Source organism: Callithrix jacchus, chromosome 2, assembly GCF_049354715.1.
Source record: "Callithrix jacchus isolate 240 chromosome 2, calJac240_pri, whole genome shotgun sequence".
NCBI classification, from domain to species: domain Eukaryota; kingdom Metazoa; phylum Chordata; class Mammalia; order Primates; family Cebidae; genus Callithrix; species Callithrix jacchus.
In genome coordinates, this window is record NC_133503.1 from 41,613,052 (window position 1) to 41,632,966 (window position 19,915).

The 19,915-nt window shown below is 42.8% G+C and overlaps 1 protein-coding gene across 28 annotated transcripts in view; it reads left to right on the top strand.

Annotated features, from left to right (window-relative positions):
- The window catches only part of ARHGAP26 (Rho GTPase activating protein 26), a 914,282-nt gene that overhangs the window by 849,442 nt on the left and 44,925 nt on the right, over window positions 1–19,915 (top strand). The gene's annotated exons all lie outside the window — the stretch shown is intronic.

Genomic DNA, 19,915 nt, shown 5'->3' on the forward strand with positions numbered 1-19,915 from the left:
TTCTTATGTGAACTTAGTGAAGGATTTGATGACTTTACACTCTAGGATCCAAATCTGTACTGCTTTCTTTCCCCTCAGTAGAGTCTTATATATTCTCTGAGAATATCCCCTTTTTTCAGTCCGAATGCTTCTTGCATAATTTATTTTATTCCTAGTTGACTGCCTGCTTCAAGAATAATGTATTTTATAGTTTTTTTATAATGAAGAAAATGTTATCTTCCTACTTAGCCTTGGACACAGTTGATTCATTTAAAAAACAAATTTCTGGGAAAAGGCTTTCATTATCAGTGCCCATTACGGGTCATTAGAGAACATATGGCAAACACCGGTGTGCTGGGGTTGGCCTCCATTCATTTTAATGACAGTGTTGTCCAGAGTGCATCTTAGAATGTGATTAAACAGAAGAAAAATAATCTGAAAGGGAGGGGCCCCTTCTTTTCTGTGAGATCCATGAACATGCAAAAACAGTGGCTCAGCAGCTCTGAGAGCTCCTCAAACACAAGCCACCGGGTGGTGGCATCTTCTGGTGGCCTGCCAGAAACAATGGGGCAGCCAGCATCTAGCTCACGAGCTTCACGAGAGTCTCCAACTTGTGGTGACATTGTCGAAAACCTATGAGTTTGGATAAGAACGGATTATTCTGCCAGGAATCACATTGAGTGGCTGGAAAATTCCACCTCAGTTTGATCTTCCAGTACCTGGTTCATTTCCTGAGAACAAATTTTGCTCTCAAAGGTTGAAATGAAGTCTCCATGAGCTATGATGATGATGATGGTTGCGATGACATTGATACCTCACATTAATAAAGCCCCAGTGTGCCAGGCACTTTACAGGTATGTACTTCTTAAATCAATATCATGCTGGAGGTACTGTTGTACTCCACAGTTTACACATGAGGATGCAGGCACAGAGAGATTACCTGACTTAGCTGAGGGTAGAGATGGTGATCTGAACCCAGGCAGTTCAGTTCTAGTACTGCCCCACCCACAACCACTCTGTTCAGGTGTCTTCATGGGCAGTGGTTGGTTATTGGCAAGCTATTGAAGCAGGGCATGTCAGCAAAGAGACTGAAGCAGCCCAGTCATGTTTCTTCTTTTTCTTCCCCTCCATTCTCTGGTTCCCCTCAAGCTTCAGGTGCTGGGGTTCTTTGGAGAGATAACAAGAACATGAGAGAATAGGAAACAGAGAATGAGTACCTAAAAACAGAGGTGAGCAGACCAGAGTTTAAGAGAAAAAGAGAGGGGGAAGAAAGAGCGGGAAATCCTTGAAATGAGCTGTAATAAAGGACAGAGAACATGAAGGACAAAAATGGGGATTCCAAGGAGGAAAAAAAATGGGAGAAACATTTATTGACCATCTGCTGTTGCCAGGCCCTAGCCTAGGGCTTTTACATATGTTTTCTAATCTTTCAGCCCAGTTAGATGAACAACCACTATCAATATTCCCATTTTACAGACAGGGAAACTGGGTTTCAGAGGGATGAAGTGACTTCCCCAAGATCACAGGACTGGAAAGCAGTGGAACTGGAATTTGAGCTGAGGCCTATGTGACCCTCTAGCCAACAAGTCTTCCATCATCATGAGGACTAGTCCCTCATTCCTGGCCATGGTTTGTAGCCCCAGATGAGAGCCACACTTGAGATTTTGAGATTTGACAGATACTCAGAAATCATACTCATATAGCCATTCCTTTGCTGGGAGGCAGTTGCTGTGTACTCCATCATGAGGAAGAAAAGGGAGGGGAATAAGTTTTATGTGATACCTCATTACTTCCCAAGTTTCAAACTTTTGTCAAGCCACCTCTTTAAAGTTTAAATATGTTGCCAGAGGTGTTGTCTCTCCTTAAGCATTCCATAACTCTTCAATCTCAGGTAAGCTATTTTTTTTTCCCATACTTGTGAGATTTCCTCCTATATTTGCCCATTTCTGCCATTAAAAACAAAACTAAAAACTTTCCCTCAAAAGCTGACCATCGGGTTGTCACTACACTGTCTTCCAAATTGAAGAAGAGGTGGTAGCAGGATGTTTGCAAGCCCAGTATTTATCTCTGGTGTAGGCACAATCCCAGCATCTACCGATTGCATTTCCAATTTACTGTTAGGTTTGCAATTTGGGAATTGAACTTCTTCTTCATTTTTTTCATTTCCTTTTTTTTATTTCTTGGGATCCAGGTATAATTATGCCGCAAGGGCTAGACTGGTTTTAATACATTTATTAAGTGATGGCTTTATAGCAAGGGTGCTATATCCATCTCAAAATCTGTGCAGGCAAGCATCATATGCATGCTTGTCTCCTATTGCCAGCTAAAACTGAGGCAGCATTTTCAAGAGTGGCAAGTCTTTACTAAGTACAGGCATTTGTTATTTCAAGTCTTTGTATACTGACAAATTCTGGACATGTACGTGTATGTTTACAGCACAGTTGGGTGACACGTGCCAGGTATCTGGTGACAGCTGTTCTCTAAACATGGTTGATAACCAAACAAAATCCAGGAATGTGAGGCTCGTTACTCTTTTTTTTTTAAATACATATATAGTTGAGTAAAATGAGAATAAAAAATAACAGATTAACAAAGTCTGAGAGAGGAAGAGAGTAATTCATCATAAAGCTGTCCTGAGCCACCTAATAGCCATGACAAACAAGGGAAAAAATATAATGGGATGTACAGTTCAATTGTCTGTTCAAAAAAAAAAAAACAGTTCATCAAGAGCTACAAGTTATAATATTAATTTGTCATATGAGTCTCTATATTAATGATTTTGAGTAGCTCATTAGACAATATCTTCCAAAGCAGTTTCATGCAAAAAATAAATGAGGCCCTCTCTATAAAGCAGTTTCTCTCATTGGTTTTGATTAAATACAGAGTCGAATGTTAAGCTAAAGTATTGAAAGGTTGTTTTTACTATGGTGCAACAAAAAGAACAACCTAGAGAAAGCGTGTTTGCTGGTCATCTGCCTGGTAACAGGATGATAGATGGAAGGCAGGATCCCTCTAGAGGATCCCAGTTGTCTTGGCCATGCTTTTGATAGGAGCTACATGGCATGTATTCTAAATTGAGGTCTGTGGGAATATAAATACCTGAAGGGCAGATACCCATGTTGTTGGTTGAAAGAAGATGCCAGAGGCATAGATAAGGTTTTATTGAGGCTGTCTGGAATCCTTGTCTCCATAGGGTTCATATGAGTTCAACAAGCAGTTATCATGTGTCTACGGCATGCCAGGATAGTGTTGGGGAGGTAGTATTCTGTGTACGTGAGACCTGCACCCAGGTGCCTTTAAGGTAGTATGACAGTGCTGTGACGGAGGCAGACTCAGGATGCAGTGGCATCCAGGGGAGGGACACTGGGCCTCACCCTCCAGGCTGCATCTTGGTAAGTGAGTAAAAGTTACCCATGGGAAGTTGGGAAACATTGCAAGAAATGGAACTGCATAAACACAAAAAAGGAGAAAAAAAATATTGAGTGCCCTGAAACTCTTTGGCCTCAACTGATCCTCCCACCTCAGCCTCCCAAAGCACTGGGATTACGAGCATGAGCCACTGCACCCGGCTCGTACTGCGTGCCCGAGAAGTAACAAACCATTCTGCAGGGTGTGCAGGAGGAATGAGGGCCTAGAGAGCATGGAGTCAGGAGAGCGGAGAATCAGCACAGGCCAGAATTTTCAAGAGACATATTTTTAGGTAGGACCAAGATGTTTCTTCAAAAACAAAGTGACTTTGCATTGTTTTATTAATAGGAGTTAACATTTCTGAATTCAGGCACTTTGCTTCACAATTTACATAGGCATTGTCTTTCTTAATCCTCACAGTTACTTCTCCGAGGTAGGTATTGTTTTCCCATTTTTACAGGTAGGAAGCAACCTTAGAAAGGTTAAGTAATTTGCCCAAAGTCCATGAAGTCCAGAGACTTTCCCACCTCACCATTTGGGATCTTTTTTGTCCAAAGCCTATAAATGTCCTAAATCACAGTCCAAGTAGAATTAGAGTTCTGAGTCATGCGGTGTGGAAGGGACAGGTGATCTTGACCTAGACCACACCCTCGGCTTCCCTAAACCTAAAAGGTTTACTGTGAAGATAATTTTTCTTTGATAAGGGCTGCTAGATATTGAGGCTTGCCTGCCCGGCAAGATAAATTTGGTTTTGGCAAAACTAAGTAGCTCCTCTTCCCAGTATTCAGTTGCTGTTAGAGGGCAGCATCAAAACAGAGAAATATTGTATCTTCCTGTGTGTAACAGCAGGAAGAGTGACATCTGTTTCTTCTAATAGCCTCTCCACAGTGTTTAGACATTAGTATTTCTTAAAAGGAGGATGGCAGCAGGTAGAACCAAATGTCAACATTTATTCAGTGCCTCTTCTGTTTTATCCAGCTCAGAGATTCTGTCCCATTCAAAATAAAAGATAGGAAACAACCTATTATTCTTTGTTAAGGATCTGGTTGGGTATGTCATTGTACATCTCCACAATGGAATGCTATATATCCACTAAGAAAGAACGAAAGGACAACTTTTCATGTAATGCTGGAGCAATCTCCAGGAGGTACTTTAAGGAAAACAGACAGGGTTCAGAACAATGTGAATAACTAGTGGTCATTTGTTTTTAATGGGAAGGAGGGCATGAAATCACACACACACCCTTCCACCCATACCAGCTTGTAAGCTCATGTAGTATCTCTGGAGAAAATATGAGAAACTCATACTAATGGTTACTTCTGGAGATGGATTCAATAGGAAGGGAGAGTTACTTTTCCTATCCATGCTTTTATACTGTCTGGAAATTTTATTGAGTGATATAATCGTGATATAAAAATTAGTCTATTAATCGTCCCATTCCTTGAAACAAATCGAAGCATATTCATAAATTTATTTATAGATATATGCCTCTATCCCATGGTTGTGAATTATCCATTGTAAGAGTATTTTAAATCTGTAGTCTGTAAGCAGGCAACTTTGTAGCAATATAGGATTACTTGGATCATAGGTAATTGGAACCCTCAGCCAAATACTTGCTGATATGCTACATCTGAGTTTCTAAACAAGTGAGCAAGAAAGTCCTGTACTGAGTTTCTAAGCCTCATACCTGTCCGGGACTGATAAGTACACATGGTCAGGTTCTTTGATATGTTTCCAAGTCCATTATCAGAGATAAGCAAGCTTAAGTGTAAATCTGTGATTTAATGACATTTCGAATTTGATACGGAGCTACAGGAAGGATGCCAGAGAGAACCTGTGTGCTCCAAATACATCTGTTGCTCTAGCTCTTTAAAAGACTTGCTTTTCCCACATAAAAGGAGCCCAAATGTTCTGTCTCCTGTGTAATGCTGTTTAATTGACCTAAGGGCTAACTCTTACTTTTTGGTGCTTCACAGATAACTAAGTGCTGGTATTATTTTAACCAGTAAAAATTTAGAAATCTAGGGTCAGGCTTGCAGCTAGCAGAACTTGTAAACAGTTAATGATTGAAAGAACTGATCAGCATCTTGAAAGGCAGCTTATGAGAAGCCTAAGAAAAATGCTTAGGGGTGCCTGCAGATAGAGGACTGTGGCACTTTTTGGAGATAGTGAAGGAAAATGTATTTGATATCATCTTGTCACAGAGAAAGGTTATCTTCCATACCTTACTTAGCATGAGTTTTTCTTTTGTAAGCATGTAAGATATTTTCAGAAATGTTTTAGAAAAAAAGATATTTTAACCAAATTTTCAGTGTCCACTCAAAAAAAAAGGATACACTTATTTTTATAAAGAATGATAGCTATCAAAGTGTAGGAGATTTCTAATAAACAGCCTAAGTTGGTACAGAACTCAACACCTGGTCCAGAAGTTTTATACAATTGGATGCCCAATAGTATAAAAGTGTGGGGGTGGAGTGTGGGGATGATTGTTTGTTTTGTATTTTTGCAAATGCAGGCTTGGGTTTCTTTCTGATTCTTATTTAGGTTTGAGAGAGAACTGCCATAAAGAGGTTTTTGTTTTTAACCAACTTTGACTTTTTCCCTTAATTTTTAAATTTTCTCATCTGAAATATGGCACAATAGGCTAGGTACGGTGGCTCACGGCTGTAATCCCAGCAGTTTGGGAGGCTGAGGCAAGTGGATGACCTGAGGTCAGGAGTTCGAGACCAGCCTAGCCAACATGGTGAAACCCCATCTCTACTAAAAATACAAAAATTAGCTGGGCATGGTGGCAGGCAGCTGTAATCCCAGCTACTTAGGAGGATGAGGCATGAGAATTGCTTGAACCTGGAAGGCGGAGCTTGCAACGAGCTGAGATCATGCCACTGCACTCCAGTCTAGAGTGTCTCAAAAATATAAAAAAAGGAAATAAATGAAATATGGCATGTGACAATGAAACAGAATCGTCTTTATGAGATTTATGTCTTCTCTAAGCCCGAGATTAGCCAACCGTTTGTTCCTTAAGAAAAATGAGAAGTCATGATGCCTGTGTGGTGAGACATCTGCTGCTCAGTAGACCACATCAGACACTTGCCAGCCATGTCTGCTTTTACATTTATGAACTGGCGTTCATTTCTTAGATGGGAGGAATTAATCAGCGGGAATCTACTTTGAAATTAAGTTTTTCATGGGAAATGCCCTGTGGGCTTGGCAGGTGAGCCCTTTGGGCAGAATAGTGACTCCCAGACACCATAGCATGATTGTTTCCAAGAGTTTTTGTGTCCCTCCTCTGGTTCTTCTTCCTGGGAGCACCACCTCCACGCTCATATGCATTGAAGTAAAAGTCCTTTCACCACTGAATGTAAAGAGCGAGCCCCAAAATGAGGAATTAATTTAGCTTAGCCCTAGAGTAGCTTAGAGACAGCTTTTACATTTTGATGTTAAAAAGCACTTGGAAAGACGGTTCCTTTTGGAGCCGCAGAAAGGAATTACTTTAGTTAGGGGCTTAACATAAACCTAAGTAGCAGACCATTAGGCAGAGGTCTACATCTGCCATTGAAACTTACATTTCAATACTGTAATGAAAATTTCCACCATTAAAAAAAAAGACTCAGGTGTCTGATTTTCATCATTATGCAGTTTTCAGCTCATAATCTCAGGATCCATAAATGCCTTTGGGATCTAATTTGCAAAGAGAATTACATATTGCAAAGAGCCGAGAAAAGGCTATAACTAGTTCCATGGAAAGCAAACTGTGAGTGACATCTAATTAGGCTATAATATCAATGTGCTTTGGCTCTGGCACTCATCTGTCATTACTTTTAACAAGCCATTTGACCTTTAAATTATATGTAGGGAGCATACATCTTCATTTGCCTGTTAGTTCTGTTGCCCTGGTATAAATTTAACTGTGCCTTCCCATTTCAATGTGCTGGTTTGTATGATAAATTATATGATCACTCATTATATACAATCTAGAATGAATGATAACACCTCAGCATATTAGTTCCCAAGTGTCTTTTTCACTAAACTGATCATCTGTGGACCAGGGACCACTTAGCTGGCCTCTCAGAACAGTGTTTGGCTTGTGTTTGCCACATAGTGCTTGTCAGATGAAGGAATCAGTTCATCAGGCTGCATTGCAAGCCTGTAGGAATTGGATCCATGAAACATGTGAGATCACCAAGCATAATGCTCCACAGAGAAAGCAGACCTCATCAAATGCCAAGACACTCAGTCATGGTTGATTACCAGACCACAGAAAACCTGGCAGAGCTGGCATGTCAATAGTAAACATGTACATGTGTTTGATGTGCATGCTCACCCACAGCTGCCTTGGAGACAGGGTGCCATCGGCAGACCAGAAGTTGGAAAAATTTCTGATAGGTTTGGAATCTGGCTGGCACTGTTGTCAAGAATAACAATAATACTACAAAATATATTTATAGTGCTTTTCAGTTTTCAGAGCCACTTGAAACACAGTTTTCAGAGTGTTTAATTTGGTTTTGGCATTAAGCCAAATCATAGCAGTTGGCATACTGTACTATAGTTGCCCATTTTCTTCTCTGATTCCTGCACTAAACTGTAACGTAGGTCGGGCCCATGTCTGTTTCTTGTTCACTACTGTTTCCCCAGCACTTGATGGCTCTTTGCAGGTATGTGATAAATATGATCCAATGCAGCTATCTCCTCCATTTTCTAAATGGGGGACACTGAAGCTGAGAGGGCATAAGTGGCCTGTTCAAGTCTGTGTGGCAGTCTTTTTTTTTTTTTTTGAGGCAGTGTCTCACCCTGTCACCCGAGTGTTGGAGTGCAGTGGCGTAATCTCTGCTCACTGCAACCTCCACCTCCCAAGTTCAAATGATTCTCCTGCCTCAACCTCCTGAGCAGCTGGGATTACAGGTGCATGGCATCATGCCCAGCTAACTTTGGTATTTTCAGTAGAGATGGGTTCTCACTACGTTGGCCAGGCTGGTCTCAAACTCCTGACCTCAAGTGATCTGCCTGCCTCAACCTCCCAAAGTGCTGGGATTACAGGCGTGAGCCACTGTGCCCAGCCTGTGTGGCACTCTTAACCCATTAAGCTCCTTTATAAGCCTGGACCTTTGGATTCAAAGTTCAGTGCTCTTTCTGTTGAATCAGCAGCCAGAAGAAGCAGCATTGTGTTCATTGTATAAGGTTGACAACTTTGCAAGAAACATAGAAAAATGGAGACTGCAGTTCTCTCCACATAGGATTTGCTCCCCCGACCTACACTTGCTAATATCTGCTCTTTCTTTTAGGATCCACTGAGACAGGAGCCTTCCCTGCTGCCCTGCCCCTTGACTGGCTTAGGTGCCGCTATTCAGCGCTACTACAATAGCCAGGGCTCATTTCTGTCATTGTACTTAACAGCAGCTGCTGCCACTCATGGGGACTCCCTTGGTGCCAGACACTGAGGTGAGGGCTTCACATTCCCTCACAATTGCCCAAGGAGGGAGGCTGTTAATGACTTCATTTTTCAAGTAGGAAACTGAGGTTCGGGAGAGTCATCTAACTTGCACAAGGTCACCCAGCTTGTAAGTGATTGACCTAGAAATCATCTGACTCCAGGCTGCCGAGCCCACCACACATTACTTAACTAAATACATGATTTTTTTTTTTTTGAAAAAAAATCCACTCTATCACCTAGGCTGGAATGCAGCAGTGCAATCTTGGCTCACTGCAACCTCTGTCTCCTGGTTCAAGTGATTCTCCTGCCTCAGCCTCTCAAGTAGCTGGGATTACAGGAGCCCGCCATCAAACCCCACTAATATTTGTGTTTTTAGTAAAGATGGGGTTTTACCATGTTGGCCAGGCTGGTCTCAAACTCCTGACCTCAGGTGATCGACCTGCTTTGGCATCCCAAAGTATTAGGATTACAGGTATGAGCCACTGTGCCTGGCCTACTAAATACATGATGATTATCAGCCATTTAGATACCAGCTTTCCCCCACTGGACTGCACGCTCCTCAAGGGCTTGGACAAGGGCTTATTCTTCTTCAGCATTCAGTACCTTTCCTGGCACCAAGGCAGCACTTACTAAATACTTGTTGGGTGTATGAGCAAGAGAGGCAGTGAAGAGAGCTGTGGGAGCCCAAGTGTAAACAGGGACTATATCAGCTTCTTGAACCAGCCCGGGACCTCCTGAGATGTGTTGCTTTTCATGACTGGCTTTTCATGACAGCCAGCTCTGCTGGCTGTGATCACTGCTCCTGTACGCTGCCCTTGCTGCTCAGAGCAGACACCGTGATGTATGACTGAAGACTCGTGCCCCTGGGCCATCTTCCCCACACCTGGGGCTTGGCTCCCAGGGAAAAAGGAAGAGTTTTTAGCTCCAAGCCATTGGGTGGCCACTCCGGAAGACATCGGAAAGAGGAATCTTGGAGGGTTTCTTGGGCCTTTTCTTGTCTGAAGTAATTTGCTGTCTTTTATTTCCCTTTTGAAAAATCTGGAGTTATTTCCAATGTTTGGTAATTCCACACCTCATTTGTTACTGTGGGAAAAGTCTTGCGCTGAAATATTTTCATCCCTGCTCTTAAAACTAAATATGGGAGTGTCTCATGTCTCCCTCCCCACTCAGCCTGCACTTTGTCTGTGCCGAACCCACTGACACTGCCTCTCACCAAGGTCACCATGACCTCCCTGTCAAACCTTCATGACCCCTTTCAGGTCTGCTTTTACTTGATTTCTGGCAACAATGGTCATTATCAACAGCCCCCTTGGTTCAAAACCATCACTTTGCTTGTCTTTGGTGGCACGACACTCTTGAAATTTGCTGGACATCTCTCTGACTCAAAAGAGTCTCCTTTAAAGGCTCCTTTCCCCTTAAGAGTTCTTATTTCTGAGAGTCAGATTTTCAATTCTCTTCTTAACTCTGATTTATCTTGTCCCTTTCTATAGTTCCAGTTGTCAGCAACACATATCTGTATTAGTCCATTTTCTCATTGCTGCAAAGAAGTACCTGAGACTGGGTAATTTATAAAGATAAGAGATTTAGTTGATTCACAGTTCCACATGGCTGGGGAGACCTCAGGAAACTTACAGTCACGGTAAGCGGCATGTCTTGTGTGGCAGCAGGCTAGAGAAGTGTGAGGAGCGAAGGAAGAAGAGCTTCTTGTAAAACCATCAGATCTTGTGAGAACTCACTCACTGTCATGAGAACAGCATGGAGGGTTCACCCCCATGATCCAGTCTCTTCCCACCAGGTCTCTCCCTAGACATGTGGGGATTACAGTTCAAGATGAGATTTGGGTAGGGACACAGCCAAACCATATCAATGCCAAAGACCATATCCCAGATATCCTACCTGTTCTTTAGACCCATCTACCCAAATGTCTCCTAAGCCAGTTGACTGTTATGCATGAATGGTTCCCCTTCCTCCCCTGCACCCATACCTGTACATCTCCCTGTTTCCATGAATTCTATCTGGTGCCTGGAAACCTGGCCAGCTTCCTTTACTCATCACTGACTTCTTGTCAATGATCAAGACCTTCAGTTAAGTTCTTACAGCAGCCTACCAGTCACCATCCCCACTGCCACCACCTCAGCCCAAGCCTTGCCCATCTGGCCTTCCTGACTCTTTGACTGGCTCATTCTCTATACTGAAACCTATGGGATTGTTCTAACTTGCAAGCTCAAACACAGCACTCTCCTGCATAAAAGTGTTTGATGGCCCCATGGATACTGTATACTCCTAAATCCTTTTTATTAACTGGGAGGCCTGGGTGACCTACTCTGGCTTGACACTATAGCCTCTGTTTAAACTCGCTACTTTGACCTTTCTGAACTTGTTTCACTTCCTCAACCTTGCCCTGTTTCCTCTCACCTCTGAGGAACATGGTGTTACTAAACGTCATTTCCTTCAGAAAGCCTTTCCTGCTTCCCCCTCCTCATGCCTTCCTCCCCCACGCTCCCTAGACTGAGTGGGATAACTCTCATGTGTTAGAGAAGCACCATCCCCCAATGGAGCACCTATCACAGTGTGTTGTCATCACCGGGTTATTTGTCTCATTCTCTGTGGGCCAAATCTGTTTTCTCAATTGTAACTCCTCAGTGCCAAGCACAGCGGCTGGAATGTAGTGACAAACATTTATTTATATGTGATGTGAATGAGTAAACAAATGAAATACACTGGAAGAGATTTCTGGACAATCCATTTTGCAAAAAGAGGAATTTAGCCCCCCACTTTGGAGATCCCAGGATCTTTGAGATGTTAAGGATTTTTTGTTTCGTTTTTGTTTTTTAATTCTGTAAATATTTCGTAGGTTTAGCAGTGCCTCAGATTCGGGAATTTGGTTAAAACTCCCCAATGTTGTAGAATTGCACATAGAATAAAATCTAAACTATTTCTCATAGCCTACATGGTCAGCCCTTGCTTTCCTGACTTAACCTCTCCAACCTTCCCGGATGCGGCTGCCTCCCCGAGGCTTGTATGCTCCTGGGCTTATTCTTGTCCTCATACAAACCACGTCCATTCTCACTGTGGGGCCTTAGCAACACCTGCTCCTGCTGCCTCAGATGGTTCTTCCCTGATCTTCACATGCTACAGCCTGCCCTGACCCTTCTGTCCCCACACCCATCACTGTCTACCACATCACTCTGTTATTTCCCTAACAGTAGTAAGAGTTGACAACTCTTACTACTGTTACTACTGTTAACTCATCTCGGCTACTATTCTGGAGGAAAACAGAGCACTCAGCTTTAGTGCTAACCCACCGGGAGTTGGCCTTATCCTGAACAGTTGCAAAACTCACCCACAGTTCATCTTCTGCTGAGCAGCTTGCAGATGATGAACTGGGAAACTCCATAGCAGTTTGCCTCTGAAATGTTCTTGCCCAGTAATTCATTCAGCTGCTTAATGTCTATCTCTCCTCATGACACTAAGCTCCATGAGAGCAAGGCCTGTCCTACCTTGTATATCACAGGATTCTCAGCACTTAGGACAAGGCCTGGCCCTGATGCTTCCTAAATATTTGTTAATTAAATCCATTTTAGTTTAAAATACAATAAAACTTGGTTTATTGATAAACTAAGAGCTCCTTTATCCGAAGCTTGTCATTAACATGGAAGAGGCACAAGATCATTTATTATCTACCCTAAGTAATTGGCCTAGGAGATAATTCCATGTAACAATTGATTTTTCTATGCTTGGAGCCCTGAAATTTCCTAACTATAAAGACAAATCCCTTGCTCTATGCTTATGGTGGCCTGGCCATGCTGGTTCTCTTAAGTAAACAGTCTGTCTGTCTTCATCCACCCCATTCTCAAAACCAAGCCCTATGTAAATAGTCATCTCTATAAATCCTGTCAACAAAATCAATTTCTAGGGTACAGTCATGGGTTTTATCATAGTCCTCCTAATCCTATGTGACACGGGTTCTTTGGAAAGTTGCTGCTACCACTTGGTAAGAGCCCCAGCAGGCCCTGTGGTTGTCTGGCTTTGTTGATTCTGAACACAACACATTGGCAACAGATTAGCTACTTTGATTTCAGAGTTATTCTCCTTATGCCTCATGCAATTTAAAAGTGGCAAAAAAAAAAAAAAGCCAGTTTCCTTTCCTAGATAAGGCTTGTAGGGGAATTTTGGCTGTTCAGTGGCAGTGTAACCTCACAAGAGATGTATAAACAGAGTGTTTTGCCAAATACTTAGAGAGGCGAGGGGCAAGGGGTGGGTTGGTGCAGGCCTGATTAAAATGTCCTGGAAGGTTTTCTGTGATTTCCCAGAACACCAAATTCATAAACATGGTCTCCTCACCTGTGAAATGGGGCTCACGGTAGGACCTACCTGCTGATCTTGTCTTGGGGATTAAGGAAATAATGAGAGCCATGTGCTCCGTGACCTGCCTAGTAATGGGCCCTCAGTAAATGTTAACTCTTGGTACTGTTAGCTCATCTCAGCTACTATTCTGGAAGAACACAAAGCTCACGGCTTTGGTGCTAACCCACTGGGAGTTGGCCTTTCCTGAACAGTTGCAAAACTCACTCACAGTCCATCAACTGCTGGGGAGCAGCTTGCAGAATGAGTCGGCTTCAGGCAACTCATTTCTTGAGCTCTTCCCTGCCCACACGTACTGTGAGTTGCCCAGAAAGCAGCTGCATTCACCAGTGGAAATTCCCCCGGGGCCCCCTCAGAGGCCACTTCTACCTCTGGTTATGGGTGAAGGCATACTGGGGGAATGGCTTCCTCTACCAGCTCTTGGTGTCCCATGTAGGTCTCCAACTACAAGTGTGAGTCCTGTGGCTCCTCAGCAATGTCTCTGCTCCTGTCTCTGTCATCCTCGTAAGCAGGCAGAGATACTGATGGGGATGATAATAGAAGGGACTTGGGGAAGGACTCCATTTTCTTAAGTTTCAGTAGAAGTTTGGATAGCCTGTAGTTTTTGAAGATTGATGCTCTGGCCGCTTTTCCTCTCCTCATGGTAACCACGTGGTTTGAAGTTCCCTTTGCCCCTGTTCAGAAACTCTGACTCTTGAATAAAGGGATAAGGTATTCAGATTCTGAAAGTTTCATGGGGGCGGGGGAAGGGGTTAAGGGAAAGCAGCGTATGTGTGCAAATGCTGACAGTCTGAATATTATATTATCTATTTCAACAAATAAACCTTGGACCAGATCAGGCTATCCAATACAGAGACAACATTGATCTTTCAGGAGGGATTTGCCAACTCTGAAATGCCAGCTGTCCCTTCCTGCCCATTGGGGGTAGAGAATGCCTCTTTTGGACTAGCTGAAATACTCATTACAGTTATTCAGGCCTCCCTCTAACCTAAATTAATTTATTATTGATTAGCGTTTTCTTTCCCCCTTAAAAATATAAGTAAGGAGCATTCCCTGGTGATTCCATGAAGGTTATAGAGGGACATTTTACCTGCCAGAGTGTCCAGCATCACAGCTGGAGGTGCTGTGGGGTGAGGGGGGGGTGTCTGTGTGTGTTTGTGTGCACGGCATTTGTGTCTACTATATAAAAGCTCATTCATTCCCTTGCTGTAATTCAGTGTTCAGACTCAGCTTGCCCAGTAATGGACTGGAGGAAGCCAATAATTCTCAATTCAGGAGAAGAGGCTAAGGGAAACCAAATCTACCCTCCTGTCTCTCATCAACCCCCTTGTTCTGAAACACTGCCATGGTTCAGAGAAGTCTCCTCTCACAGCTTTCGTTTATTTTGGAGGGATGGTTTGAACCTAGACTGGATCTGCCCCATTTTTGCCTTAGTAGTCTTGATTAGTTCACTGGACAGAATCAACAAAATCCATACACTCAAGAGACTGAAAAAGAGGAGAGGAGAGAGGGAACATGTATGAGGCGAATTGCCCCACAGGAGGTGGGATTATAAAGCAGAGAGACCTTTCAGGCAATACATGTTGTAAGCCTTATGATGGGCTTATCTTTTGAGTCAGCTACTGTACCCCTAGTATTTATCAGAAGGAATTAATGAGAGACCTGTGCCACAGTGAATGGATTTTGACCCCTGTATTATGAGAAGGAACTCATTTAAATGTCCAATTATACTGATGGGTGGGTAGTTATCAAACAGCCATGAACTATAGTGCAACTACTGACTATTGTGTTGCTGATAACTGTTTATTGATATGGGGATATTAGATAACAAAACTACTTTGAAGAAAAGAGAATGGAAAAGTATGTAAATTACGGTGCCATTTTCATGCACAAGATGAAATACATATAGATGCATATATACACAAAGGTTCTAAAATAGTAACATGATAACTGGTATCTGGATTAGGGGTATCAATAATTTGGTTTGGTTTTGTCTTTTGCCTATTATTTTTTTAAACAATAACTGTGAAGTCTTTTTATAGCTAGAAACAACAAAGTTTCTTTCTATATTAAGAAAAAAATTCTGGCCGGGCGCAGTGGCTCACGCCTATAATCCCAGCACTTTGGGAGGCCGAGGTGGGTGGATCACGAGGTCAACAGATCGAGACCATCCTGGTCAACATGGTGAAACCCCGTCTCTACTAAAAATACAAAAATTAGCTGGGCATGGTGGCGCGTGCCTGTACTCCCAGCTACTTGGGAGGCTGAGGCAGGAGAATTGCTTGAACCCAGGAGACGGAGATTGCGGTGAGCCAAGATCGCGCCATTGCACTCCAGCAACTGGGTAAAAAGAGCAAAACTCCGTCTCAAAAAAAAGAAAAAGAAAAAGAAAAAATTCTGCTTTAAAAATATATATGATGGGCATCCCTCCCTTTTTTTTTTTTTAACCAAAAAACGAAGTGGAAAGAAAGTAAGCTGGCTTTAAATATTTGAATTAAACAGAGCCCTGGAGTCCTCCTTTATTTTTGCTTTTCCAAAAGCAAAAATGGCTGCACATACCCTAAGGCTATTTATTTCCTTCTTAACTCTACTACTACATTATCAATCCTTGCCCTTCTGTCAGGGAAGGTGATGCCCAGACAGGTGCCCACCTCTTGCTGTATGTTAACTCCTGCAGTCCACACAAACACTTTTTAGGGTAACTTTCCCCCTCATTTTCAAAGGAGGCGAGTGAGGCAGAGTTGTCACAAGGCGAGTGAGCAGAGGAGGGACGCTTCCCAGCCACACTCTGCCTGTACTGCCCCTCCCTTACTCTTCCCACTTGACCTTGCATCCCCTGTGGGAAATTTCTCATTGAATTTCCTCTAGGCCTGACTTCCTAAAGGAGCCATCCCATTTAAAGAGCCAGGATTTAGCATCTTTGCAGAGATGAGGGCAGGGAGAGGAGAAGGAAGCAGTTGAGAGGCCCGGACTCAGAAGGAAAAGGAGGGGAAGCTGTTGCCATGGCCCACCTGCCACCCTCAAGAAAGTCAGCCATTCTCAGAAGCCTAACAGTCAAGGATTCAGTCCAGCCTACTTTGTCCAGCTTAGGAATGAGAACTGTTTGTCACTCACCTTGTGGAGTATTATATCACCTTGTGGAATATTAGAATGAGAATGAGCAATGCTGTCCCTGGCAGCATTTGTATGAAACCTATGTGATGCTGCTTTTAAGAACATGGAGTTATCCAAGGATGAAACCCACCCCGGGGGGTAATTACTGCCCTGTGACTCTCTGTTCCTTCTCCCCACCCCGTCTCCACTCCATCTGCACATGGCGCTTCTAAGAAGCCATCCACAGCTGTGCCCAGAGATTCAGACTCCTCACTGTGTCATCATCAGTATGAGTGTGGACTGGAAGGTAGTGACTCTTCCCCATCTTCCCAGGCCTATTTGCTGCAACATCAAGCCACTCTGAGCAAACCAATGGAGAAATAGACATCTGTTATCCTGCCCTGAAAGAAGAGTCTGGGGCTTACTGAAGTTTCCTAAATGAGCCAGAGCTCAGTATTGACACCACCACTTGAACATGAAATTTTGAGCTTTGGGCACAGGTAATTTGATACCTGTGGACCTGTTTGCCGCTGGTAACACAACCTGAGTGCCTATGAACTTGTCTCTGTACATTTTCCACTGGGGAGCTTTGCTGTGCAGACACGATGACAGGGCTGTGCTAAGAGGGGAAATAATCCTGGAATGAAAGCTCTAGAACCTGAGATGTAACCTTCTCTCTTTCCATTTGGTTGCATGATGGTGCAATTCTCTCTTGATTTTCACTTCTGTGTGGATCAGTGCCTTAGGATATAGAGATGGTACAAATACTGAGTCCTTAAATCTACACTTCATTTTAAAATAAAAGCAGCATCTTTTCAGGACAAGCCAAGCATATCCTAATTATAACAGCTACCATTTAGTAAGCACTTACTATATGCCAGGCTTTAATATACTGAGTATATTATATATATATGATCTCCTTTAATTATCACCAATCCTATGAGGTATAGGTATTATTAATGATCCCCATTTGCAGCCAAAAAATGAGGGACACAGAAGTTCAGTTGCCCAGGGTGACACAGCTAATAAGAGGCAGAGCCAGTAATTGAGAGATATCTGACCCTAAACTCCTGCACTTAACTGTTAATTCACTATTCTTAAGAATATTGTTTTTGGGCCAGACATGGTAGCTCACGTCTGTAATCCTAGCACTTTGGGAGGTCGAGGTGGGGGGATCACAAGGTCAGGAGATTGCAACCATCCTGGCTAACATGGTGAAACCCTGTCTCTACTAAAAATACAAAAAATTAGCCAGGCATGGTGGCATGTGCCTGTAGTCCCAGCTACTCGAGAGGCTGAGGCAGGAGAATAGTTTAAACCGGGAGGCAGATGTTGCAGTGAGCCTAGATTGCACCACTGCACTCCAGCCTGGGCGTTAAAGGGAGACTCCATCTCACATAAAATATATATACATATATATAGTTTTCTTTTAGAAGTCTGTTTATCAAGCATGACAAGTTTTCTCCAAAAACAGATAACCCAGGAAACTGTTGAGAAGCTTCCAAACCATTCTTTCTTCTTTTCTATTTAATGTGTATTTATGAGATCATGGAATGGGATTTTACCTCTTTCAGCAGCTTCTGGAGCAATTCAAGAAAATTCCCTGGAAGTCTGCTTGGTTTTTGTCAGGCATTTCCTGGTCCCTCATGTCCACTGAGCTTGTGGAGTAGGCAGCCATCCGCCCTGTGGGAGCCGCACAGGCAAGGCCAGAGGAAAACAGTGGCACAGGCATTCAAAAGAGCCTGGCTTCTGACATCAGGTTGCCTGAGGTCAGGCTGAGCACCACCACTTTCTGGCTCTTATAAAATTACTCAACCCCTCCAACTTGCAGCTTACCCTTCTGCAAAATCAGGGCTTCCATTGCAGGACTGTTGGGATGAGTTTGTGATGGGGGAAAGTGTCCAGCCCCACCTGTTATGTCCTAAGCATGCTCTCTCTGTTGGGAGCTGTTATTTTAGAAGCAGGACTTTGTGTTGTCGCTGCATCTTGCCTCAGCAGAGAGAACCATTCTGCTCTTGACACTGATTCTTCTTTCTCGGCTGTAGGAAGGCCATAGCCCCCTTGATTTTGACTTCAAAAATAGAAAATGAGACCACTGCAACTCAGGATGCTTTCCCAAACTACGCCAGCCCAGTCTGATCCCTCCCTTCTCAGAATTCCTACAGTTCTTTTGACCAAAGCTCAGATTAGCACTAAAAGTTTATTAATTCAGTGAATAAGAAGCTTACACATATTTCCAGAGCCAAAAATAATAATAAAATCCATGCAAACAAATAAAAGGTTTTAGAGGAACAAAGTAATCACAACAGTGTTTTGCTACTAAGTACAATACCTGAGCCATTCACACTTCCCAGTCATTTCCAGAACTGACAGAGCACAATAGGAACCAAGATCAGTGGTTCCCGTCTCTGGTTGCTCATCAGAACCACAAGTCCAGAGCAGAGAGAGTATTTTGAAAATATAGATTCTTCGGCCCCAAGCCTGCTATACTCATTCAGTTTCTTGCTGGTGTGAGGACTTGTCATTTTGTAAAGTACATTTAATTTTCTTTCATTTTTGTAATTTGCTAAATTGTGATTTGTAATAGTCCTTTCTGGAGAGGAGTCTTCTTTCCTTCCTTTAGTTTTCTCGGAGAATGACAGAAAGTTTATGTAAATACCATTTTGTCACAGTTAGGCTGGGTGGCAATATTAGAAAAAAGGAAGAGCTGACAGAGACATGCTGTGGGGTTTTGGGGATGACACTGTGGAAAGTTTACCCTCACCAACATTTCAGGTGGGTATATTTGAAAGTATAGACTGATGATTTCTGAAGGGAACTGAATGAGTGTATAACACAATGACCGTGAATACCATTGCAAGTGAATTAACGTAAATATACTGACAAAAAGTGAGTAGAACTTTAGAACTGTTACATCTCAGGTAGTGAAAGTGAGGGTAACCTAGGAAAAGGAGATGCAATAACTGTAGCATTGAACATTGTGCTGCATCTTGCAGATAGGTAGAGATGTGGCAGGTCACACAGAAGAAAAGTCCCCGGGCTGTTTGGGGCTTATGTAATTCCCCTTTTCCAAAATGGAAAGGGCAATATACTTTTTTAAGAGTGCACAGAGACATCATTGAAAAGGCAAATGTTGTTTCCCTAAACAGAATGACTTGTTTGCTTTACCAAGAAACAATTTCTTGCAGGAAAAGTATGTTTTGTTGTTATCAGCTACTACTGGGAATTCTGCTACAGACAGGCCCATGTTTACGAGTGATCTTCATTTGACAGTTCTTTCAAAAGAGAATCCTTTCCGTTAAGTTCACATAGTATTCTGGGAACAGGCTCTGTGATTAAGCAAAGAGACTGTGAAGGAGCTTAGGCAGAAATGGGGTTTGGCTTTGTTTTAATCCCAAATGTTTAACTATAAAAAATATGCACTGGGGCTTAAGGCAGTGAGCCCTCGGCAGTCTACTTTGTTGAGATCTCAGCTCAGATGTCGCCCAAAAGAAGTTGCCCTAGCCACAGAATCCACATTACACCCACACGCCCTCCCCACCCAGGTACCTGCTTTTACACTGCCTTGATTTTAGTTGATTTTATAGCTCCTAATACCATCTAAAATTATCATCTTTGGTTATTTATGAGTTTATTTTC